Source organism: Tasmannia lanceolata, unplaced genomic scaffold (assembly GCF_043159265.1).
Source record: "Tasmannia lanceolata isolate RefF3 unplaced genomic scaffold, GAP_Taslan_0.1 ptg000008l, whole genome shotgun sequence".
Taxonomy (NCBI): domain Eukaryota; kingdom Viridiplantae; phylum Streptophyta; class Magnoliopsida; order Canellales; family Winteraceae; genus Tasmannia; species Tasmannia lanceolata.
In genome coordinates, this window is record NW_027518685.1 from 4,286,577 (window position 1) to 4,314,402 (window position 27,826).

Below are 27,826 nucleotides of genomic sequence, written 5' to 3' on the forward strand. Positions count from 1 at the left end.
TCATCGAGCCACAACACTAGATAATGTTACCTCATTGACCGAAGAGGTTTTAGAACTTTCTGAAGATTGATGCGTTACAACGCCTCCTCTTCCGACGGAAAATGCAGGCTGTTTAGGTTGGGGAAGAACTAGAGTATTACTTCCCAGCATGAGAACAACCAATGACATGGTAGGCCTGTCTGCTGCATCTTCTTGAACACATATCAACCCGATATGGATGCATCTCAATGCTTCACTTGCCAGACATGTGTCGATCAATGATTGATCTATCAATTCTTGGCCTTTGCATTCCAACCGTAATCTCCATGCCTGTAATATTTACATTGAAGGAAGAGTTCTATTTAGCAAAAATGTTCATCCCCAAAGTACATAACTACTATAGCTATAGGATAAGGAAAGTTTACATATGTGAGGAGGCTATGAGCATGCTCAGAGAGATGGAAACCACTGTTCCTTTTCCCGCTTACAATCTCTAGAAGGAGAACTCCAAAGCTCACAACATCAGACTTCACAGAAAATAGGCCTTCCATAGCATACTAGGAGCCATGTATCCACTGTCGGAGATTAAAATGAGGGTAGCAAGATTAGGGCATTAAAGATGGAAAGATAACAAGACATGAGCAATGGGAATATCATTCACCTACAGGATATGAACAACGGTAGCACTACCCCAGCTTCCTTTAGACGTTCTTATTGATATACTTGGGATGTAACCCATGAATAAATTGTTATGATTTGAGTCCCATCCAAAGAAAAGGATCAACCCCTTCAAATTCCTCGCTCATCGAGCCACAACACTAGATAATGTTACCTCATTGACCCAAGAGGTTTTAGAACTTTCTGGAGATTGATGCGTTAGAACGCCTCCTCTTCCGACAGAAAATGCAGGCTGTTTAGGTTGGGGAAGAACTAGAGTATCACTTCCCAGCATGAGAACAACCAATGACATGGTAGGCCTGTCTGCTGCATCTTCTTGAACACATATCAACCCGATATGGATGCATCTCAATGCTTCACTTTCCGGACATGTGTCGATCAATGATTGATCTATCAATTCTTGGCCTCTGCATTCCAACCATAATCCCCATGCCTGTAATATTTACATTTCAGGGAGAGTAGTATTTAGGAAAAAATTTCTCCCTCAGAGTAAATAAATGGAAGAGAAATTATAGATATAGGTTAAGGAAAGTTTACATATGTGAGGAGGCTTTGAGCATGTTCAGAGCGATAGAAACCATGGTTCGTTTCCCACTTGTAACCTCTAGAAGGAGAACTCCAAAGCTAAAAACATCAGACTTCACAGAAAATAGACCTTCCATAACATACTCAGGAGCCATGTATCCACTGTCAGAGACCAAATTGAGGGTGGAAAGAGCAAGATTAGGGCATTAAAGACGGAAAGTTAACAAGATATGATCAATGTTAACATCATTTACATGACATGGCAAAGGATTGTTCTTTTCCCAACACTTTTTTTGGCAGTTATGCCTTTCCTTCTAAGCTAGCATATGTTGTCTCTGAGTATTGTAATCGTTGAATAACTTTACTTAGAAGGACAACATCGTTGCGTTCAGTCCCTCGCCTGAGGTCCCTTACTGCAACAACGGCGTAAACACTCTTGCTTTGGAGCTCTGTTGTAGTGAAATCAGCAATACAAAAAATGTACAAGGCTGAGAGTAACAACAAAAAACAGCATATCTAATGTCAGCTGTGCAAAATCCCTATGCATTTTGCACAATTAACTCCAATGCAACGGTGTTAAATCACCTCAATTTTAATGGCACCTCCTAAAGAAATTGCCAATAACTAATGTTTGGTATATAGCACCAAAGCTTTCTTTAACATCCCATACTGATTTGCTTCTTCTAGTACCTATCCTATCCATTTTTTCAACTGAAAGGTTTCGTCTTCTCATTCGAAACACCTTAATAAAGAAGCACTTACTATGTCCCGATGGGTCTGTCTGTATTAGCTTGATTTTGGTGTCCACCAAAAATCCTCAACATTCCAAAGTCCAATATCTTTGGGTTCATGTCTTTGTCTAGCAACACATTGCTGGCTTTGAGGTCTCTGTGAATGATTTTAAGTCGATAATCCTCATGCAGATAGAGAAGGCCACATGCTATTCCCCGAATACTGTCAAGACGTCTCTTCCAGTTTAGTTCTCCATGCCTAGCCATGTCTGGTAAAGACCAAATTCAACCGTTTGTTTTGTTAGATTAATTAGCTAATCACTCTAGACTTGTGTCTAAATCGCACATTACAAGCAAATTCTACTCACCGAAGAGGAAGACAACAAGGCTAGTGTTGGGCATATATTCGTATATAAGCAACATTTCTTCTTCCTGTACACACCACACAAGAGCCTCACAAGATTCCTATGTTGAAGTTTGGCAATTAGCATCACCTCATTCTTGAACTCTTCCAAACCCTGCCTGGAATTCCTCGAAAGCCTCTTAACGGTTATTTCCTTTTCATCGGGTAGAATGCCCTGAAATAAGTTTCATGTCTTAGTTTTGAATTATAAAGCCTATTTTGAGTTAGAATACTACTACTTGGGATATATTCAACCGTAATAAGTTAGAAATGTCTGTTACCTTGTAAACAGGGCCAAAACCTCCTTCCCCAAGCTTATTTTCATCTGAGAAGTTGTCTGTGGCTGCTTCCACAGTGCCAAAATCGGTCGATGGCAAGTCTTGATTCTTTAAATCATCTCCTCCATGCATATATACATAAGGGAAATCTATGCCTGTGGACAGGGCCAGAGCCAGGAATATGATTTAAGGGCGGCAAAAAAATGGTTCTTATAGCATGTTGGTGCCCACAATTTTCCACTTCATGTTTTGATAGGTAGGGTCCACAGTTTCCTCCTAACCCATTGGCTCTGTTCACTTGTTTTCTAGCTGCAGGAAAAGAAAAGAAAGGAAAAGAATCTGACGTAGAAAACTGGAAAAGAAAGGAAAATAAACTGTGAGAAAAAGCCTTTCGTGAGAAAATTCCGTTGTTCACTTGGCCGATAAAGGAAAAGAAAGTACGCAGGCAAAGTGGTTTTCTCAGGAGATTATCTCATCCTTTTGGTAAGAAAACTTAGAGGGAAAGTGCAAGAAAGTTGGTTTTCCACGTCATTATTTATATTTTCCACCTGTATAATTCCGCTTTCCCGAGAAAACAAGTGAACGGCGGAAAATGTCAAATCATGTCCAATCACGGGAAAATTTGGCTTACTTTCTTCTCCTTTCCTTTCTCAAGAAGGCAGGTGATCAGAGCCATTATGTTGTAGCCCAACAAATGAACAATTTTGATCATCCTATGAAAGGGGGCTCGCAATCCTTTTTGAAAGATACTCTAGTTCCAAACAACTTATAAAATCTCGTAATATCTGAATTTTTAGTGTGAGAGATAGGAAGGGGGGGGGGGAGGGGGGGGGGATGTGGGTCGTTTAGGTAGACGTACTAAATAATCCCTATAATATAGGAACTTTACACCAAAGAAAGCTAACATCATGGAGTAAAAAATCCCCACTTTCAGAGGGGCAAGCCTAACTTCAAGGGGCAACTTTAAGAATGACGGTAAATAAACTTATTAATTTGGAAAAAATAACGGTTTCCCCCTAGATCCGCCCATGGTGACAGACTGCCAGTGGATTCTGGCTGCCTTGGCTAACTCTGCATATCAACAAATGGATTTTTGCTCCTTAAAAGTCTGGTTGTGTGACAATGTAGAATCAGGAGCTGCAAATTCAAATAAAAAATTCCTTTGGATACAGACATTTACATATAAAGTCAAACGAACCTTAAGCAGGTTGGAAGAGTTTCATATGACATTCTGATCTTCGAAGGTCCAAAACCAAATCGTGAATTCCATGCAACCGAATAAGAACAGTAAACTCAACTACAAAACACTGTTATTGTGGATTGAAATAACAAGACCAAACTTCCATCTCCCCAAAAGCATGCACATTCAGGGTTACTGTAATTGTGGGTGGCAAAAGGCTTTCATATAGGAAAGTTGCGGGCGGGGAAGAACATAATTGTCAGGGTTACTGTAATTACAACAGTGGGACATCTTGTCCCCTCGATGTAATTCGATTATAGCCTTTATAGCTCATTAATAAATTTGTTTCCTTTCAACAAAAAAAAAAAAAAAAACAAGCACATTCAGGGGGCTTAGGTTTGTTAAGGCTCAGCATCACCGCAAGCAGTGAAGTAAACCCAATTAGTTTGGTGGGGAGTGAGTGACAACGGATTGCTGGAGTTTTTCCTCCAGAAATTCTGCAAAATTCAGTTTAGAGGGATACTGGATTCTGTTTAGAAGCATTTGGGATAAGCTAAAATTTCTATGGTTGTTTCGTTTTTTTGCTGTTCACTTGATTTGGGTTCTGCCATGTTTTCTGTAGTAGCTTTGTTTGCAACCTGTGCTCTGTTCTGTTTCGGTGCTTGCCTCTGTTCATATTCCGCCAACAATTCGTCTAGTTGCTTCTGATTAAGCAGTTTTGAATCGCGTGGTTTTATAGGATCCATTAAGACAGTGCTTAATGGGCCCTCTTGTTCTTGAATACACCCAAAGATTTATTGCAGTGAGGGTTGAAACAAATGATTTATAGTAAGTGAAACCTGTAAACCAGAGATCCTCTCACTGATCGTGCTTCACCACTCTGTTGGATGAAATTTCTTTTTCTACACATTCTTGCCGGAGAGTAGAGGAAAAACCCTAGAAAAGATGGAGACCCTCTTTATTGATGCTTCTCTCTCCAGGAATAGCCCATGAGACAGAGGGTTTACGGAAGGCGGAGGAGGAATGCGAGAGCACGAGGCTCTGTTTGGTTGCAAAAAGTAGGGAAGACGGCTGAGCATTTCTAGGAATATGAAATACCAAATGTTGTTTGGTTGTCATTTTTTAGCTCAAATCCCATTGGACTTCTAGACATGGAAGAGACATAATTATTAGCTTTTGGCTTAGGTGGCGCCTATGTGGCGGGATTGTTCCCTCCCCTACTTTTCCAATGCCAAACCTTGTTTTTGGTAAATTTTAGAGGGGAGAAGAGTAGAATATGAAATGCCATGTGTAATCATTACTTTTTTCTCTCTTTCTCTCTTTTACTATTTATTTTGTTAATGACACCCCTCCATTCTCCCACATGCTTTGACATCTAACCAAACACACTACCAAAATTCCCCAAAATTCCCTCTAATCTTCTCAGACATGCCTACACATATCCCACCCTTGTCACCTCCTTGTTGACTACTACTTCCACTAAAATCTCATTTAGCCAAACAGAAATTTTATCTGGTCACACTAGTCCTTTGCTTCTGCTATGATGTTATCTGGCTGTCGGCGTGTCACATCTCTCTACCAATTGAAGCAAAATGTAATACAAGATGCTTCGAATCATTATTTTTTAACATGCTTAGCACACAAGCATCCTCTCCGATTTTAATGAAAATGCCATAGAAATAGTGTGTTGTGGGGAATCTCAACAGGACATCAGTTGATCTTAGCCACTTCGTGTAATCTCCTCACACGTGTCCTCTCAATTCTCTCCCTCTAACCCTCCTTTCTCCTCTCCCGCGAATTGATAAACCAATATTTCATTTAAAAAAAACTTTCATTGCTGCCGAACATGGCAGAAACTGGTGAAAATGCAGATCTGGGAAAGACAAGGGATCGAAGTGTAACTTGGGTCTCATACAAGGGCATGTGTGTGTAATGATTTTTTAGAGGCCTTCAAAATAGTACAATTTTAAAGCTCTGTTTTATAACACAATCATATTTCATTGGCGAGGTAATATTATATGTTGTGGCCGGTCTTCTTCTATTTTTCATTTTTCCCACAATAGTAACTAGACCTGGCAAACGGTGGGTCGGCCGGGTCAACCCGCGGGTGATGCGGGTGCGGGTCCACGGGTCGGGTGAGAAAATGACCCGCATTTTGGCGGGTCAAAATTTACGTGACCCGCGCGGCCCTCGGGTGGGCCGGGTCAACGCATACACAAAGGCCACTTGCCGAGAAATTGCCAAAGGATAAGCTTGATAGCAAATTCTAATAACATAAAAACCACATTTAAATGTTATCAACACTTCTGGGCACTCTCACTTTATGTATGGCCCACACCATAGGATGATCCAAACAGTCCATTAGTTGGGCCATAGCCTAAATAGGTTATGCTCCAAAAATCATTTCCATAGGATGATCCTATCCCTCCAATCTGAATGTTAGAGGGTTGATCCTAACCCTCTATAGATCGGAGGGTTAGAATCAACCCATGGAAATAATTTTGGGGCATAACCTATTTAGGGTATGGCCCATCTAATGGACGGTTTGGAACTTTGGGTAATCCTACGGTGCAGGACATACCGTACTTTTTATAAAGTGAGGAGTTACTCATAAAAAAACAAACAGCAGTGATGATAACATTCTCAAAAAGATTAAAAAATACTGTAAAAATGCGGGTGCCCGCGGGTTGACCCAACCCGCAAAAACACGGGTCGGGTCACCCGCGGGTTGGTTTTTGACGGGTCACGGAAACTTAGACCCGTGCCCGCAAATTTGCGGGTGGTTCGGGTCGACCCACGGGCACGGGTCACTTTTGCCAGGTCTAATAGTAACCACCTCTTGCTCACTTTTCATTCATTCATAAGACTTGCAATCAGTTTTACATAATATGGATAAATCATATATCTATACTATCTATATAAAGCTAATGTGGTACGCTGAGCGTGTGCCACGTGGCACCCCCTCTCCAAACCGCAGTCAGCCCTTTTTTAAAATGCAGAAAACCCAAACCGAATTCCAAAGACCTTTTTCAGCCCCTTCGTACTCCAAAAAGCCAGCAAAAATAGCACACCTTTTCACATCCCTTGTATATAAGTAAAGCGGAATCCTCTAAGCTGTGGTTGTGCCGCGTGGCACCCCCTCCTCTATCCCGAAATTATAAAAAGTCTAAATTTTAAAAATCTAAATTTCCTTCCAACCGTTGCAACCTTTTCCCCTTCCTATTTATTCTAAAGCCAATGTCCAAAACGTTTCGATTAAACCCATTCCAAACGGTTTGCTTAGTATTTATTTTGAGGGACACCTCTAAACGTTGCAACCCTTTACCCTTCTTATTTATTGTAAAGCCGTGTTCCAAAAGTTGCAATAAAACCCATTGCAAGACTCTTCAAATGCATCCAGGCTTGGCCTTGAAAAACTGATGTTGTCCCCACCTTTTCTGGGGGGGGGGGGAGGGGGTTTCATTTCAGACGATGCCTTACTATTTTTTGGGTTTTTGATATGCAGAGCATCAGAAAGAACTCCTTGGATATAATGTGGCTTTTCTTCGGTTTACTGCTGTTGGGATTTTTCTTGCACAGGCCAATCCAGTGGACGGACAACCCGCATCTTTGCAAAAGATCCATCTACCAACCTCCAATGCCAAGAACAAGTTCCTTCCGACCGGCACAAATTTAACAAGTTGGGACCCTCTTCTCCCTCCCTCTTTCTCTTTTATCTTTTTTGTTTTGTACTCTCCAATCCTACTTTATTTGTTTTACGTGCTTCTAAATAAATTAGAGATGTAGGAAACACTGCACGTATTTGATTTTTGAATAACTATCCTCTCCTTTCCTTTCTCATTGGTGAAAATTGACATGATAATTGGGTGTAATTTGGTAATTTTTATTGGGGAAAACTACTAGAAACCACGAGATAATAACGAATCTACAAATATCCTCCCAAATATTTTTTATTTACCAATACCACATTATTGTGCCTAAAATAGCTTTTAATCCTTTTTTTTACCCACTTTACCCTTGGTTATATTAGCCTTTAGTTGTAGGTAATAGCGAAATCCCTAAAATCTCTCAAAGGCTATTCGTTTGAAACTCTCTCTCTCAAATGAGATAGATTTTATATGGTGTATAGTCCATTGTTTTTCCAAAAGCATTGTCGAGGTCACACCGTAGGGTGATCCAAACCATTCATTTGTTAGACCAGAACTTCAAAAGGTTGGGCCCTCTAATTCCATAAGATAATTCTAGCAAAAAAAAGTATTGTACAGGCCATACTACATGATCCAAACCTCTCATTTGGTGGGCCACAACGTAAATAGGTTGTAGCCTCAAAATCATTACCATGGACACCTTTATAGATCGAGGGTTGGGATCATCCTATGGAAATGATTTATGTTGTGGCCCATCAAATGATGGTTTGGATCGTGGCCCAGATACTTTTTGAAAAACGAAGAGAGTCAAACGATTTAATGTTGCCATTTTTTTGAAAAAATAAACATTGCCTTTATTGATGAATTATTAATGAGAGATTTTAGGGATTTCTAACTAAGTATGAATTGGGCAAAATAAAAGATTAAATGCTATTTAAGGCACAAATCGTTAGTATTGGTAATTAAAAAAATTTTGAGGGCATTATTGTAGATACATTTTGATCTAGGGGGTTTTTAGTAGTCTTTCCTATTTTATTTACTCTTTCCCATTGAATATCACTATAACAGATAGAAACCTTTCAAAAAAATGATTGAAGAGCCGAGAATTGAATTGATTGCACATTCTCCTTACTAAAAAGAAAAAGCATATTCTCCTCTTTTTTTACTTTTAAATCCGTTTTTCCTTTTTGATATTGATCCTTCTTTTATTTTCAGTGGAAAGAAGACTGGAATTTGAGGGGTGGAGACGATCCAGTGGCTACCATGTAGTAGCATCAGCAGCAATTTACCATTGTATTTTGCCCTGTGGGCGGAGTCACTTGCAGTAATATGTTCTCAACAGCAACTACGCCGGTGGTTTTGGTTTGGTTTTTTGGGAATAATTTACTTTGCTTTATGTTATTTTTTATGTATTTGGAATTTGGGGGTTTAACATCTAATCGGGCTTATTATGGATTGTCTACAATGGGCATATCCAATCTATAAATTATTTTTACAAGGGTTTAATGGATGATAAAGCCATGCGTGCAAATACGTGTGTCCTAATTCCATCTTCTTCTTTTTTTAGCTTTGTTTTTTCCCTATATTTGTGTTATTCTACTATTGTTGATGAAATATAGTGTTGTTATTTTAGCTGCACAAATGTGAGTTCCTTCTCTTTTATTGGGACTATGTTAGCTTCTCTTTAATGCTTTTAATTGTTCATGACTTCCTTTGACATATATTTTATGTTGCCAATTCAAGGTTGTTTTCAATGCATGTCCTGAATTTGTTTCGACGTCATGCTTCAGCATGCACTAATATATTGGGTGTCACTCAATGAATTCTTCAATTAGCTTCGTCTTAGAAATTGCAATTACACAAATTTGTTGTTGATGCAAGAATTCCATTGATTGCTAAAACAGATGATAATTTTGTCTATGCAACTATATGGACCAACCCTCCTGCCAAGTGCAATTACAAATATGTGTCCATGGGGAAATACTCCCATTATAACTCTGGTATTTATCATTAAAAAGAAGGGCTTCAAACATTAGGGCAAGTTGGTTTTTGTTTTGGTCTGCACTCTTATTAAACTTTCCTTTTTCCCCTGAAGTGGGTTTGTTTGAGTTTCATTCATAGAATTGGTTTTAGGTGAAAACTTTTTTTTTTCTTTGGTTGGTTTTAAAGCATATTGTTTTAAAACAGTTTTATAAAGCATATTTTTTTCCTCGCCCCGTGCAACGCACGTGTCTGCAACTAGTTTAAAATTAAACGAAGGGTAATGATATTAACTCCCATGAAAGCCACTTGATTTTTTCTGACATAAAGTACATTAGCTCCCTTTTTGCCATTGATACACTGATGTGGGTGCCCTTGGTGATAAAAAGGGGCGTAAATATCACTTCCCTTAAACAAATAATCAAAAAGTGCCCAAGTTCCAATATATATACAAATGAGAAAACGGTTTCTACTAGATAAGTTATCTACACACTAGCTTAAAATACAGTGGAGGGCATATTGTTTGGGTGATCCAAACAATTCATTTGATTGGCCCACACTTAGATAGGGTGTCCACAAAAAATCAGCTCCATAAGATCATCCCAAACCTACGATTTGTGGAGGTAAAATGGACATGTATAAACCTTCACAAATATGTCCATGTTTTGCCTCCACGGTTCGAAGGGTTAGGATGATCCTATGGAGCTGATTTTTTGTGGACACCCTATCTATGTGAGGGCCAATCATATGAATGGATTGGATGACCCAAACAATGTGGGCCTCCACTGTATTTTAAGCTAGTGTGTAGATAACTTATCTACACTTGTGTGTAGAAATCGTTCTCTCTCTCTCTCTCTCTCTCTCTCTCTCTCTATATATATATATATATATATATATATATATATATATATATATGAGAAAACGGTTCCTACACACATGTGTAGATAAGTTATCTACACACTAGCTTAAAATACAGTGGGGGCCACATTATTTGGGTGATCCAAACCATTCATTTTTAAGGTCCTCACATAGATAGGGTGTCCACAAAAAATCAGATCCAGAGGATTATCCTAACCATTCGAACTGTGGAGGCAAAAATTGGACTAATTTGTGAAGGTTTAAAGACATCCATTTTACATCCACAAATCGTAGGGTTGGGGTGATCCTATGGATCTGATTTTTTGTAGACACCTTATCTATGTGAGGGCCTTTAAAATGGATGGCTTGGATCACCCAAACAATGTGGGCCACCACTGTATTTTAAGCTAGTGTGTAGAGAACTCTCTACACATGTGTAGGAACCGGGCCCTCACATAGATAGGGTGTCTACAAAAAATCAGATCCATAGGATCATCCCAACCCTACGATTTGTGGAGGTAAAATGGATGTCTTTAAACCTTCACAAATTAGACCAATTTTTGCCTCCACAGTTCGAATGGTTAGGATGATCCTATGGATCTGATTTTTTCTGGACACCCTATCTATGAGAGGGCCTTAAAAATGAATGGTTTGGATCACCCAAACAATGTGTCCCCCCACTGTAGTTTAAGCTAGTGTGTAGATAACTTATCTACACACTTGTGTAGGAACCGTTATATCTATATATAGGGTGTCCACAAAAAATCAGATCCATAGGATAATCCTAACCATTCAAACTGTGGAGGCAAAAAATGGACTAATTTGTGAAGGTTTAAAGATGTCCATTATATATATATATATATATATATATATATATATATATATATATATGAGGAATAAGATTGTACGCTCGACCGTACCTAAAGTTAGGTACGGTAGAGTGCCAAATCACATGGGTCCCCCATTTTTGGTGGGCATCTAAACCATTCATTTGCAAGGCCCCATCATAGATAGGATGCATACCAAAAATCAGCACCATTGAATCATCCTAACCCCTCCAAAACTGGAGGCCAAAATGGGCAGATTTGTGGACAAACACTGTCTGTCCATTTTGGCCTCCACAAATGGATGGGTTAGGATCATCCTATGGAGCTGATTTTTGGTATGCACCCTATCTATGATGGGGCCTTGCAAATGAATAGTTTAGATGCTCACCAAAAATGTGGGACCCATGTGATTTGGCACTCTATCGTACCTAACTTTAGGTACGGTCGAGCGTACAATCCTTTTCCTCTCTCTCTCTCTCTCTCTCTCTCTATATATATATATATATATATATATTTATATATATATATATATATAGGGAAACGTTTTCTGAGTGATACCTCAGATAAGTTATCTGAGCAAGAGCTCAAAAAATCATGTGGGCCCACATTGTTTGGATGATCCAAAGCATTCATTTGATAGGCCCTTACATAGATAAGGTGTGTCCAAAAAATCAGCTCCATAGGATCATCCTAACCCTTCGATTTTTGGAGGTTAAAAATGGACAGATTTGTGGAGGTTTATACCCATCCAATTTAACCTCTACAAATCAAAGGGTTAGGATAATCCAGTGGATCAGATTTTTTGTGCACACTCTATCTATCTTTGGACTATCCAAATGAATGCTTTGGATCATCCAAACAATGTGGGCCCATATGTTTTTTTGGAGCTCTTGCTCAGATAACTTATCTGAGATATCGTGCAGAAAAGGGGGCTAATGTACTTTACGTCAGAAAAATCCAGTGGCTTTGAGTGCAAAGTACACTGGAAAAATGGGTGTCCCTGGTGATAAAAGGGGCGTAAATATCATTTCCCTATATTTAAATATCTAAGTAATTAATATCAACACTCTTATTTTAATGATTGCATCTTTATATTAAATTTTTTTTGTTATGTTTCAACCCAAAATTTCTTTCAAACTGTGCGTCGCACCCACAGTTGGTTACCACTAGTGGTTAGAATTACACAAAAGATCCAAACCATCTAACCCACCACCCCACGTGCCAAAATGAAATGGTTAAGACGGTTCAATTAGAGCAATTCTGATTTTGGGCTTATTCTCATTTTGCCCATTAGATGAGCAATTCAGAGCCCGAATACAATATACACTAGGGCTGCAACAGGGTCAGGTTGGGTCGGGTTGGGTCGGGTTTTTCAAAACCCTAGCCCAACCCTGGATCCCATTTATCTCGGCCCTAACCCACCCTGACCCTGAGTCAGGGCCAAAAAACCTCAACCCATGGCCCGCCCTGATTGGCCTTGATTGGGCAGGGCCGGACCGGGCCGGCCCTAATTGACCCTAGTGCAAATACCTGTTTAAGAGTGCCAAAAATAAAGCAACCACTTATCATATAGAACAAAATGATCAATAAAAATAGAAAGGGAACAAAATAAGACAATATGAATTCAACAACATGACGGGCAACATAGACAATTAACAATAATAATCTAAAGAAACATAATCCAAGATAATAGAAAACATTAGCAAAAGAAACATGCATAGATGGTTCAATTCTATAATAGAAAACTTAGGGTCGGACCGGGTGAGGGTACCCAAGGCATTAACCCAGAATCCGACCCGACCTGAGTCAGGGTCTAAAAAAATGAACCCTGACCCGCCCTCAGGGTTAGAAAATCCAGCCCTGACCCTGTTCGGGCTCAGGGCTGACAGGGCCAAATTTGCACCCCTTATACACCGTTTTATCCTGTTTCTCATTTCTTGAATAGAAACTTGAAGAATTTGATATAAAAATGCTTCAATAGTATGCTACCTCATTGGCCACTTAGTACATAGTAGCTCACATGATCATATGATATAGGCCTATAGTATGTTCAATGACACGTTATTTAAATATGTGTTGGGATGTAACCCATGAATAAATTGTTATGATCTGACCCCATCCAAAGAAAAGGATCAACCTATTGGAATTGCTCGCTCACCGAGCCACAAAACCAGAAACTGTTGCCTCCTTGATAGAAGAGGTTTTAGAACTTTCTGAAGATTCATAATTTACAATAACTCCTCTTTCCACAGAAAATGATGGAGGTGGTTTAGGTTTTGGAAGGCTTGGAGATTCACTTCCCAGCATGAAAACAACTGATGACATGGGAGGCCTATCTGCTGCGTCGTCCTGAACACACAAAAGCCCAATGTTGATGCATCTCAATGCTTCACTCGTCGGACATGTGTCGGTCATTGACGGATCTATCAATTCTTGGGCTTTGCATTCCAACCATAATCTCCATGCCTGTAACATTTACATTACAGGGAGAGTATTATTTAGGAAAAAATTTCTACCCCAAAGTAACTAAATGGAAGAGAAACTATAGCTATAGGTTAGGGCAAGTTTACATATGTGAGGAGGCTTTGAGCATGTTCAGAGCGATAGAAGCCGCTGTTCCTTTTCCCGCTTATTATCTCTAGAAGGAGAACTCCAAAGCTAAAAACATCAGACTTCACAGAAAATAGACCTTCCATAGCATACTCAGGAGCCATGTATCCACTGTCAGAGATCAAAATGAGGGTGGCAAGATTAGGGCATTAAAGATGAACTGATAACAAGATATGAGCAATGTTTACATCATTCGCATGGCATGGCAAAGGATTGTTCTCAACACTTTGGCAGTATGTGCTAAATAAATCCTCTGCCTTTCTTTCAAAGCTAGTATATATGTTGTCTCTGCGTATTTTAATCATTGAATAACTTTTTACTTAGAAGGACGACATATTAATGAGGTGGTCTAAGCACTCTTGCTTTAGATCTTTGTTGTTGTGAAATCAGCCATACAAAATATGTATAAGGCTGAGATTAACAACAAAAAGCAGCATGTCTGATATCGGCCATGCAAAATACCTTTGCATTTTGAACAATTAATTCTAATGCAACGATGTCATATCACCTCAATTTTAATGGCGCCTCCTAAATAAAGTACCAATAACTAATTTCTGGTAGATAGCACCACAACTTTCTTTAGCATCCCCTGTACTAGTATGTATCCTAGCAATTTTAGCAACTGAAAGGTTTAGTCTTCTCACTCCAAGCACCTTAACAAAGAAGCACTTACTATGTTCCGACGGGTCTGTTTGTATTAGCTTCATTTTGGTTTCCACCAAAAATCCTGGCCATGCCAAAGTCCGATATCTTGGGATTCATGTCTTTGTCCAGCAATACATTGCTGGCTTTGAGGTCTCTGTGAATGATTTTAAGTCGAGAGTCCTCATGCAGATAGAGAAGGCCACGTGCTATTCCCCGAATAATGTCAAGACGTCTCTTCCAGTTTAGTTCTCCATGCCTTTTCGTGTCTGGTAAAGACAAAATTCAACCGTTTGCTTTGTTAGATTAATTGGCTAATCACTCTAGACTAGCGTGTAAATCGCATACTGCAGGCAAATTCTACTCACCGAAGAGGAAGAGATCAAGGCTAGTGTTGGGCATATATTCATATATGAGAAGCATTTCTTCTTTCTGTACACACCAGCACAAGAGCCTCACAAGATTCCTGTGTTGAAGTTTGGCAATTAGCATCACCTCATTCTTGAACTCCTCCAAACCCTGCCTGGAATTCCTTGAAAGCCTCTTAACTGCTATTTCCTTTTCATCGGGTAGAATGCCCTGAAATAAGTTTCATGTCTTAGTTTTCAATTAGAAAGCCTATTTGGAGTTCGAATACTACTACTGGGGATATATTCAACCGTTACAAGTAAGAAAATCATTGTTACCTTGTAAACAGGACCAAAACCTCCTTCCCCAAGCTTATTTTCATCTGAGAAGTTGTCTGTAGCTGCTTCCACGGTGCCGAAATCTATCAATGGCAATTCTTGATCCTTTAAATCATCCCCTCCAAGCTTATATACATGTGGCCCCGAATGATGTAACAGACCACGATTACTTTCCTTTTTCCCTGCGAAAATTAGTAGCAAATGTAATAGGGGATTTGACTTATAAAAAAAGTTTCTAAAAGTTTACCAATTTACCTTTTCCTGGTCTCTTCCTTTGCCATAGACAGTAGTAGTACATACACAAACCCAGCAGACATACCCCTAAGATTCCTCCTAGAGTACTGAAGATTATTACAAGTGCCCGTCTTTTTTTCCCTGCTTTCAGAATCAAACATTTTGCCAATTCAGTAGGGATTAATTAAACATAAAATGAACCATCTATTTTTTTTTCCACATCAAATACTATAATAAGGAAACAAAGTATCAATGTCTAACGATGGGAAGTTGCCTTGTTTCTCAAGATTTCTATTTTCGTGAATGGTCCCAATTAAAAGGGGGATCGCATTATATGTTAGAAAGGGCAATGATAAATTCGCACCCCAGTACGCGTGAGCCCCCCTTATAGCGTGATTTGACGTGATCAGTTTGCAACTTTAACGCTTTTTGACTTCAAATCGTGCTATAATGGGGGCGCTGCGTACTGCAGGGGGTACAAATTTTTGGAAAACCTATGATGCAAAGGATTTAAACACATGACCAAAACAAGAGAAGATAAACTAGGGCAGCTTTGTGCCTCTTGGAAAGGGAAAATAAGAGAAGAAAAGCTCACACAGTTTTGTGCCTCTTGGTGATGGAGATATAGGAAAGGGCTTGGTGAAGGCATCCTCAAGGGTTTCTCCCAGTTCTTCAAGCTTCAAAAGTTCAAAGAGGACGACAATGGATTTCTCGTTTGGATGAGAAGTAAGAGAAATCTTTGTAAGTTGTGGAAATGGTTGCAAGAGAAGGGTTTGAGAATCGGTCAAGTACTAAATCAATTGAGGAACCTTTAGTAATCTTTCTATATTTCCTGCTCTATGAAATATTCTCTAGGTCGCCCGTGGACGTAAGCCTTTGTGTAGAATCACTTAAACCGAGTGTGTTCTTGTATGTGGCTATTGTGGTTTGTTTTATTTTGCTTTTGATTGCGGGTTTTGATCGGACCTTCGCCCATCGATTTTCTACATCTAACTCTTAAATTACTTATTGGACAACTCTAGCTGAACAATAGATTTTTGCCTAATGTGCACAATTGCCAACTTTTTATATAGCAGCCACTACGATATATTTTTATATCAAATTCCATTCCATGCATATTTTGGAAATATTTTCAAGATAAAAGGATTCATTTTTTAAAATAGGCTTTCCGAGGTATTGTGTATAAAGCTTGGGTATACGAAAAGTTTTTGTCATGGGAAGTTTGGAAAGGTCTAGAGGGAAATATAAACCCTCTCCCATATGAATCATCCGCACTAGGCACACGTGGCACACTTTTTACTTTGCAAGAATGCTTCATCGGCACAATTGGATACTTTATATTTTTCAAATTAAGTTACTATGCCAACGCTACTAATGAACTCGAGGTCAAGTTCTCTTCAAGTGGAGGGGAATGACATGGGCTGCAAGGCATTACAATTTGGAAATTTCCTAATAGTCTAACATGTCCGGAAAGTGGTTTTAGCTTGATTTTTTTTCCTAGTTAGATTCCTGCTACATAGAGTTTCTTATTTTAGTTTATTTGTTTCCTTCTTGTAGGAGTTAGAATTCTTTTTTTATTCTAGCTACTAATTAGTTTTACACGAATATGGCTTGTTGCTTTTTCTTATAATTTGAGTCCATAGTTTTAGAAATTAGAAAGTAGAGTTTTACTCGGATAAGAAGTTAGTGTTTTTATAAAAGCCTATGTGCAAGGGTTGTTGCACAGTTCTTCCTTATTTTTATTTTTTTTTGCTAAAAGTAAAGAAAAGGAGAATTTTCATCTTACTTTACTTTATTCTTCGTGAATTCATAGAACAACTCTTCATGGATTCGACGAGCACCCTTCGTGGATTCGAAAGTTATTCCGACCAAAAGTTGATGACCTTCAACCTTCAACTTGTTCTTCGAGCTTCCGGCTACACCAATTTCTAACTTTTATTTATGTTGCTTTAGATAGAAAATTGAGAATAATTGTTAGGTAAGCCTTTTGGGTTTCTATTTTTATGTTTTGGCCATCTATATAATGTAATGAGATGAGAATGAAAGACATATACCTGGTTCCCATGACTTATTTTAGTTGCTCTTTGTGTGACTGCTCCCTGAATCACTTCTCCTTTGTTTTTTTAAGAAAATTTTATTAGTGAACATAATAGAAACAAAACGTATGTTTTTTGTCAAATTTTAGGGTCCCAACTGAGTCCTTAGTACAAAACTCCTAAGGGGTGCAACTCGGGTCAGGTACAACCGAAAAAAAAAAAGTCAGGTCGGGTCAGCTTCGGGTTGAGTTCGGATCAGGTTCGGGTTGAGGGTTTGGGCAACCTAATTAGAGTGAAACCCGATAATTTTTATGAAATTTGTTTTTTGTAAGCTTCAAAACTCGGGTCGGGTCGGGTTGAACTCGGGTCGTGTTCAGGTTGGGAAAAAGGGTTCCTCGGGTTAGGTCAAAAAAGGGTTCCTTGGGTCAGGTTGGGTTGAGCCTCGTTAGGTTGAAAATCGGGTCGACCAACCCAACCCGACCCAACTTGCACCCCTAAAATTCCAGGCTAAAAGAATTTGACTCTTAATGCTGTTAGTTACCCTACTAAGAAAGATTTTGAGACCCTACAAATAATTGAAGTTATGTTTGGACTAAATTAGTCGAGAGAACTGTTGACTTTTATTTAAAGAAAAAGTCATATGTAATTTAAAATTACAAATGGCCTCAATTTTTGTCCTTTATGGTTTGCCCTTTTGTAAGTTACTTTATGTGTTTGAGGCTTTTAACTAAAATTTGAACTTCCCTCCAAAAGGGCTAAAGTCATGTGTAAACCTTTAGTCCTAGATGGGAAGTTTGAGAGGGAGAGAGTGCCCTTATATATATTTTCACTCTCATGGTCCAGTGGCCCGGTGGGCTAGACCATACCACACACGCGCCGCCCGGCTTGGCTGCATGCGTGGGCCCAAATCCTTTTTTCTTTTGGTTTACTAATTATTTAATTACTTTTACCGTTATAATTTATCTCTTTGTTACCGTTTAAGATACGACGTAATCGTGATTTAGTAACCGTTTGGGAAACATATTCTTCTTCTGTTCTCTTTCTTCTCTCTGGTTTTCTGCTCTTTTCCCCCGAGCTTTCTGATTAAGGCAATTTTGGCACATATAAGCGAGTTCTAAAGCATCCGGGCTGCGTGAGTGCACACCCCTGGAGCAAGAGTTGTTGTATCTTGGAAGCATACGCCGAGACGTCCATCTGCACTGTTGATTCTGTTAGGAAATAATCCTAACGATGGATGTGGCTTTTGCAAGATCGACGGTCAAGATCATTTGGTTAGTTAATTACTTTTGTGAGAAGTCATTAATGAAAAGACTTTATGTGAAAAGGTATAAACGTAAAGAGACGTTTGGGGAGAGGGATCGGCGCGATGAGGAGTCGCATCTCTTCCCACAAACGCTTATAAAAAGTACTCTTGGGTCCTATTTGCACACAACGAATTTGTTTCCAAACTTTGAGAATCCACGCTTGAAGAGAAAGGAAACCGGTCCCCATCACCGACTATTGTGTAGCAAAGAGAAACCTTAAGAGAAAGAAAAATAAGATTCGTGGCTTCTAGTATGTCTTTTTCTCATTTCAATTTATTCCATATTGTTACATGTGATTTTCTCAATGTTGAATCGCTAAGATCCGTTGCCGGTGTTCATATTGTATCGAACACTTACATGTGGTATCAGAGCCACGGTTCCGGCGAGAAAATGGCGAGAAAATCGCATTAAAAGTAATTGAAATAGGGTTTGTGAAAACTTGTATTTTGAGTGCCGCCATCAATTTTGGAGTCGGATCGATGATTAAATGGCACAGAAACGTTGCTTGTGTTCCCATGAATCCAACGCAACAAATGGTTCGTCGATCCGATGTCTGGATTGCGTTTGGCGGCGATTTAAAGATGAAAATTTTAACTTTTGGGGAAGTTTTGGACCTTGCCGGAAAACCGTGTGCCGCCGGCGACCGGCTTGTCCGACCGGAGATTTTTCGACATGTGAGCCTCAATCGGACTTCAAACGAAGCCGCAATAATAAATCAAACTTTGAGTGTTTTTTCGGATTTTGCTGGAATTTTCACTATTTTAATGAAGAAGACGATGAATAGTGTCGGGCTTGGCGGGCCGAACCGGGCCGCGCGGGCCCATCAAGGATCCGCGATGGGCTTTTCAATTAAAAAGGGCCCAGTAGACCCTCTAGGCCCAGTAGACCCTCTAAGCCCACCAGACCGCATGGCCCAACCTGACCTGAACCGGCCCATAGGCCTAAACGGCCCAAATCTGTGTTTGACTCGGTTTGGCCCATTTTTGTGAGATTTTTGGCCAGATTATAGTGGTTCTGGAGGTTTTGCACCACTTTGAATCCATTTTTTGGGTCAGTTTTGGCATTTGGCATCTGTATCATATAGGTATAGTGTAAATTCAAAAACTTTTGATTTTTCAAGTTGGTTTTTGAGTCAAATATTTTAGGGTTTTAGCCCAAGTAAAACTGGTTCCGAACGTTTTGCAACCCTTTGAAACCATTTTTGCTATCCATTTTGCCATTTGAGTACTGTATAATACACTTATAGTGTATTTTTAACACTTTTGACTTTATAAATTTGGTTTTGAGTCAAAAGTTTTGGAGTTTTGGGCTCGGATTAGATTGGTTCCTAAGGTTACAGACCGTTCTGGACCTATTTTTGAGGTCATTTTTGGTATTTAAGCACTGTATGATATAGTTACAGTGTAAAATCAAGACTTTTGGTTTTGTAAGTTTGATTTTAAGTCAAATATTTTGGGGTTTTGGACTTGGGTTAGACCATTTCTATGGTTTTAGACCATTATGAACCCGTTTCCAAGGTCTGTTTTGGTGTTCGGAGTTTGGATTTTAAAATTCCAGTATAATTTTATAACTTTTGGGTTTTTTAGAGTGGGTCTTGAGTTTAATTTTGATTTCAAACTCTTGAAGAATTAACTAAATGCCATGGAGACCAAGTTATGTAAAGTTTTGATGTTGTTTAATGATTAAAACTCAGTCAATGAACACCTTTGGTTTCTAATTCTTAACTTAAGCACCCCTATATGTTGTTTATATGCTTTATGTTTTGCATATAACTTAAGGGTTAAAATGATTAGTTGAAATCATATATGGGACTAAACTTTTAACATGAATGCACATTAGTTCATGCCAGATATGCTTAAAACCCAAGCTTATAGTTATAATAAACTGATAGTGTGTATTTTCAAATCCTAAAACATTGAATTATGTTTGATCATGGAACTTGAAAGTTGTTTGTATACACAAGTTTATTACGTTGTTCATTATTTTTAGTTGAAATTGAACTATATCTTGTTATGATTGGTCACTAAATGAATGAACAAAGAACTGCGATTCCAACTGGGAAACGAAATCGCTTAAGGTTACGTGGTTAATTTTGAGAACAGTGTCGCATACAATGACACATTTATGGACTATGAACCACTTTCAATTGCGACTATTTGTCCAAGAGCAACACTTAGCCCAACGGATGACTGTTGTTTTGCACAAATAGGCGGTGTGAGAGGGCTAGGCCTGGGTAACCTGGTTTGGGGTTATACTTCTGCCCAACGGTGATGTGCGCCTCAAGTATAAGGTTATCAGACCCTAGTTGGTCTCATGGGAGAGCCAATTGTGTGCTGTGGCACGGCCCAACGGACGGCCCACGGTGACACGCCTGGTGTCTCGCCAGAATCACAGTATTGTGATTTCCTGAATTGAAAATCGTTTGTGTGTTGTGGCACGGCCCAACGGACGACCCACAATGACACGTTTGATGTTTCGTCGGGGTCACATTTTTGTGTTTTTTTTGTGATTCTGGGCAATCTAACTAATTTTCCCTTAAGATAGATTGATTGAGTATTGTATGTGAGAACCAATTGTGTGCCGTGGCACGGCCCAACGGACGACCACGGTGATACACCGGTGTCTCTTCATAATCATGGTATTGTGTTTTCTAAACTAGAAACCAATTCTGCATCATGGCACGGTCCAATGGACGACCCACGATGGCACATATGGTATCTAATTAGAAGCACACTTATGTATCATCATGATTTTATACATTTTAGTCATTCTTTTCAGTTGGATTGATTAAAATCGTGGATTGAGTTAATTAAACTCCATTTCTGGACTGAATAGGTGTTATAAGAAGTGAGCATGTTTGGAACTGCAAGTCTGTGTCTGTGACATTGAAGTTGTTGGTATCTTAGTGTCTTTTCTAGATACCGATTATGTTGAGTACTTTAGTGGGTCAGAAACCTTAGCAAGTGATGGAATAGATCTGCATAATTCAAGACTACAAAAGGCTAGACTATGTATCATTGAATGACAGGCTCACTAAACCCACATCTAAAAGATGCTTATGAATAGTGGGAGTTCAATGTTAGTATCACTCTAGTAGTAATGGTAGACCTCCATTTTTTATGCAATTCGAGATATTTTTAAGACTAGAAAATGCAAAGGAGTTCTTGAATGTAGTTAGTGAATATTTTAGAGGATCATTGGAAGCACCTGTAAATACCCTTATGATGTGTTTTGATAACCTTAAAGTATATTCACCAAAGTTGTAGTTTTGGCACACTTTGAAAGGCTTTAGATTCAGAACCTTGGTTGTGCTCACTTTCGACACCCCTCTTGGTTATTTTAAATGGCAACATTAGAGTCATGAAGATATAGACTAGTCTTAGCATTATCAATTAAAGAGAGTGAACTTTGTATCAAGTGCCATTATCTTGAATAATAAATGACACATACTTAAAGTATGGATCCCTTAAGTTTGATATGGCCTGGAATTAATACCATATCTTTGTATATTATGATTTCTATTTCGTAAGTACTCCGAAAAAAGATTTGTACATTTAGAATTCTATGTGAGGTCTTGGTGCGAGTTAGGTGCTAAGTAGAGGAGAGTATACCATTATATCGGGAAATAGAATAAAGGTGGCTGTTGAATCCATTATTACTCGCCACTCTTTTCTGAAATTTTGGTTTCATATGAACTAGAAATCTTATTCTAGAAAAACTTGATTCCTTTGGCTATGAATCAAGGTTTGGAAATATAATAGATTCTCTCTAGTTTTCCATTTCCCATTTAGTGATTTTGGTTCTCTTCAGGGCAATCCTTATTGACTTGGATTGCACTTCTCTCAAGGTCAGACTTGGCCTACCTTGCATTAGAATAAGATAATCAGTATTGTTAGAAATAAATGAAATCGCGTGAACAAGAATTTATCCAATCAGTAGGTTAAGTTTTTTAACCACATATCTGAGGATAGTTGGGTAAAAGAAGAATTCTAGATTCACTTGATTTTATCGATTTAAACAATGATACGGGGTACATTGAAGGAGAAATATATAAAGATTATTTGGTTTAGGGTGTTACCAAGAGTATTGATCTACTAAAGGTCATTCACAATGACATCTTGGATCTTTGGACTCTGACAGTTGGTGGCGGAAGGTGTTACCCTTTTGGTTAAATTTTCTAGCCATATTTAAATGTGTCTCTCTAATCAGAAGTAGAGGCCCTATATTTGTTTGTGATCTATAAGGTAAGAGTCGAGAATTAACTTGACATAAACGATCAAAACAATAAGGGTCATTTATGCAACTCTCTGTTGCCTAAGATTGTGGATTAAAACTCTTAAAACACCCATGTATTTTGTGATCCAAGTAAGACTGTGCCTAAGACCCTTTAAGATTTATAGGTCATAAGGAAGCTGAAATTGGGAAACATGCAACTTTGGGTTGTTTACATGAGGCAAAAGTTTATAACCCACGAATATAGTGATTAAGCTCTATGACCATAAGTTGCAATTTCATAGATTATCTTAAAGTATTTAAGGGTTTTAGGTTCTGTTGATTGACCCATAGTACGTATATTGTCGGGATTAAATGCCAAGACTTCTAAAGGATGGTGACCTTAGTGGGAGTGTAGTGTCTTTAGTAAAATCACATTTAAGGAGAACCAAATTGTAGTACCGGTACTGGTGATCCAAGATAAGGTGGTATCAATGCTCATTGGAACATTAAAAGACACATATAAGTTAACAACCCACATTATAGATGTTTTGGTGGTGACAACTACTGAACAATCCTTGAGGCTAAGGAAAGAGGCACATAGTCTGTAGACTTAGAGATTCTGCTTAAGGTTTAGAGCAGACTTCTCGACAATTGTACATAAAGTTTCATCAAGTATTCTCTATGTTAAGTTTTAAGGAATTGTCACAGGATAATGGATATATCTTAAGGTCAGAGGAGTAATATTATTTTCCTCGTGTTATGTGTTGATGGTATACTACTTGCTAGTAGTACTTAGCCATGTTCAATGATATTCATACAAAAGAATTCAGGTGAAGCATCCTACATAATAGGAGTTTAGATTCACCTAGTTGGGACTCGAGGATTGCTGAGATTGCAGAAAGTCTATCTTGGTAAAGTCCTAAGTATTGAACATGGATAAATTACTCAATTTGTAGTGTTCCTATAGTTAAAGGTGATATATTCAGTCAGTTCCAAGGTCCCAGGATCGATTCATTATAGGAGTAGATAAAGAGGTTCCCTAATAGTTCCGCAATTGGGGTCTATTGAATATTTAAATCTGCACCTATCTGTGTATAACCTATATGGTGGGCAAATTTAGAAAGTACCAATGTTATTTATGTATGGATCATTGGAAATTTGCCAAAAGGTTATATATTGTCTGTAAGGGACTAAAGGTTTAATGCTCACATAAAGTAAATGAGATAACCCTAGTGTGATTGGTTAATCTAATTCCGACTGTTGTCGGAATACCTAAAGTTCTGCTCTAATATATTTTGCAGAAAGTCCTAAATCGTGGAAGAATGTCAAACTGACACTCAGTTGCTTCCACCTTAGGTACAGAGTTTATTGTGTACTTCAAGGCCTTGTACTATGCCTTGAAGTCGCGAAATTTTATCTCAGGGTTTTATCTTGTTGATAGTCGACAAGTTACTGGGAATGTATTGTGATAATTCCGCTGCGGTTTTACAATTCCAAGAACGACAAATCAAGTAATTTGGTCAATGTATTGACATATTGTCGTGAGGAAGTTCAGAATCAGTGTGTATCTGAAGATTACATAAGCACCGCACTTATGTTGGCAGATCCTTTGACTGAGGGCTTGTCACCAAAGCTCTTCAGAGAGCATGTAGCGCGCATAAGGTTGGTTGACACTTTTGATAGCCTATGACAGTGGGAGTCTACATTAGGTATTGAGATACACTGTTGTGATCACATTTTATTTTATGATTCTGATATATATTATTTTCTACCGCTCCATTTTGTGCACATTACGTAAATGGATTGTGAGTAAGAGGTAGAATGTCTGTAGACTATTTTGGACCATGTTTACATCTTATGCATGTATGCTTTTACATTCATGTTAGTAAGAATTACTAATAATATAATCATGGGGTAGGCTATTGGGTAGAGTTGGTGACCCAATGGTTACATGGTTTATTGTTGGTAGTTTTTGCTAAACGGAATGTTGGGTTTATTATCTAACTAATTTAAAGTTATGATCCTTATCTTTGGCTCAAAGATCTTGCTAGCCAAGTGGGAGAATGTTAGGAAATAATCCTAACGGTGGATGTGGCTTTTGCAAGATCGACGGTCAAGATCATTTGGTTAGTTAATTACTTTTGTGAAAAGTCATTAAAGAAAAGACTTTATGTGAAAAGGTATAAACGTAAAGAGACGTTTGGGGAGAGGGATTGGCGCGATGAGGAGTCGCATCTCTTCCCACAAACGCTTATAAAAAGTACTCTTGGGTCCTATTTGCACACAACGAATTTGTTTCCAAACTTTGAGAATCCACGCTTGAAGAGAAAGGAAACCGGTCCCCATCACTGACTATTGTGTAGCAAAGAGAAACCTTAAGAGAAAGAAAAATAAGATTTGTGGCTTCCAGTATGTCTTTTTCTCATTTCAATTTATTCCATATTGTTACATGTGATTTTCTCAATGTTAAATCGCTAAGATCCGTTGCCAGTGTTCATATTGTATCGAACACTTACAGATTCGTCATAGTAGGAGCGATATTTGCCTTAAGCACAGCGAAGATCCTTCGTACCTCAACTCGATAAGTGATCTAAACTTTGTTTATTTCTTTACAATTAATTCTTGCAGAAAATAGTTACTGTTCAAATCTACTTTTGAAGTTACGAGATTAATTTGGTATAAGAAAATCTCGAATCCTAAATTACAGATTTGCACATCATTTTTCTAACAAGAACTTGAAGAACTTACAAGGTCCTGGTGGAGCTGCTGGTGGAGGAGCTGCTGATTCAGAATCACCGAAAGGGCCTACACGGTTCCACCTGTACTCTTGACAAGTCCCAGGGTTGATTTGACTGTTTTGTACGAGTGCCCTGCACTGATCTACAGTTAATTTTTCGGTGCATGTGTAGAAGCAAAATCTGTCTCTGAAATCCCGTAGACAGCATGTTTCTGCAACATGTTAAGCCCCCACCACTTAGAAAAAGTCACTTAGTAAGGGAAATGATAGCAATCCTCTTTCACTAATTTTAACGAACTTACCAAAAATTGATATCCGCACTCCTCAATGTTATTCTTTATAAATGCTACAAGAAAAAGGATCCGAGGACACCACGGACGCAATTAACAGGCACAGTCAATCCTTGCACGGTTGCACCTGCGAGCTTTTTTATATGATGCCCGCATGTGCGTGAAGCTTTTTAAGAACAGCGAGCCCACCTTGTTCGAAGATCCAAACCATATATACATTTGGATGGGCTCCAACGGAAATAGGTTGGCCCGATCCAAATGAATGTTTTGGATCTTCGAACAAGGTGGGCTCAGCAAGTATACTTATTGAAAAATATGCAAAAGTACGCCCCGGACATCATCATCATATAAAAGCTCCAGCCCCTTTTTCTAAAGAAAGGAGTGCCAGTATCATTTTTTGAAAGACGTAATTGAAAGTCTTAAGGTGAAGAGGACCTGAAAATCTTACCGTCCGGAGCAGCAAAAGGTGGTGGTGCTACAAGTGGACCTGGTGCTGGTGCTAGATGTGAACCCGGTGCTGGTGCTCCATCTGAGGCCCCAAAGAAAAGATCGATCTCGAACCTCAAACTACAACTGGGCCCAACAACTCTCCCACCTTGCTTACCATTGCAGCACGTTGGAATTTCAGAGACGGCACCTTGTAAGCATGTAGTGCAGTCATTTTCAGATAAATCTGGGGCGCACTGCACAAGCCCATATATTGTTTGAAGGCTTGTAGAATCTTTTCCAGTGAAAAAATTTCTAGGTGAAGAAGCTTGGACAGCTTGAGAAACAAGTGCACCCATCAAATTCACCAATGTCCCATTAAACTCATCTGGGTTTGAAATGTTCTGTGTGTTCCACATATAAATCCTTGGAGAATTATCCACCGAGGAGACTATGGGTAAGTTGGAGTAGTGTAAATTACAGTAGTCGTAGAATATAATTGCAGATTTCCTGTTTGGGCATGCTTGTATGATATCTTGAACCGCTGTATTGATGCAACTCCGGCACTCGGCGGGGGTAATGTCGCCTCTGCAGAGGACTCGAGCGAACACAGCGTCGGGACTTTCCCCCATGGTGGTGTTGTAGAAGCCGACGCCCATTGCGATAGAGGAGAGAGTAGGGAGGAGGTTGAGGAGGTTAGTCTCATACGTGCTATTAGAGGTATAATTTGTATCCAAGCAAAAATTGTAGAGAAGACCTTGGGCGGTAGTGTAGGTTGGGAGCATGAAGAGAAGAGAAGAAAGAAAGAGCAATTGAAACATCTTTGAAGGGAGAAAACGGAACATCGCTTGTTCGGGCTTAAACAAACTCTCTTAAGAGGAGAAGGATGGGAGGCTTTGCTTTTGCGGGAAAGATGAACGATGGTTGAGGGACCTTTCTCCCCCAAGTAGCTTTTAGTCAATTGATTGACTTTGGCGTTTGAGAACGAGTAAAATTCATTACGTTGATCATGGAATATTGTAAAGAAGCTCTCGTGTTATCTGAGAACCGCAGAAGAAGCTTCAAATGGGCCCACCCTCATGATCTAAGCATGATCAAAACCTTACATCTAGTGAAATTTTCTGGTCATGCCATCTCCCTCCGGGTCATTGCAACTAAGCTGATTTGCGTGGACAAGGCACGGCCAAGCGTTCTGGCCTTTATAGTCAAGCCGCTTGAACGAAAAAAACGTATGGCTTAATGGTAAAGGCTTTTTGCTCTTCAACCTAAGTTACCTCACAAATAATGATGGGTTGGAGAAGAAAATGAAGGGTGGTGGGACTGGGAACATATAGGATAGACGATATCGACTTGACTGACGTGAGCTACACGTCTCTCGCTCTCCCACCGCCCGCATTCTCAAAACCCTACCCCATCTTCCTCTCTCCTTAGAGGAAATCTGTACTAAACCATTTTCCCCTTTCGTCTCCGCTTCTCTTCCTCCTTTGATTCAAGGCTGCTGCCGAAACCCATCAAGAAAACCCTTCCGTACATGGCACAACATGTTGCTTTGTTGTGATA

General features: G+C 39.1%; 1 pseudogene across 1 annotated transcript; it reads right to left on the minus strand.

Moving 5' to 3' along the window:
- On the minus strand, positions 1–27,826 carry LOC143882463 (cysteine-rich receptor-like protein kinase 15; annotated as a pseudogene). Its single transcript, XR_013252245.1, has 15 exons — positions 26,289–27,826; positions 25,562–25,762; positions 15,280–15,402; positions 15,025–15,206; positions 14,707–14,917; positions 14,370–14,607; positions 13,657–13,807; positions 13,245–13,552; positions 4,156–4,271; positions 2,598–2,749; positions 2,282–2,491; positions 1,945–2,182; positions 1,260–1,344; positions 405–470; positions 1–309 (listed from the first exon to the last, which is right to left on the minus strand). The product of XR_013252245.1 is annotated as a cysteine-rich receptor-like protein kinase 15 (transcript).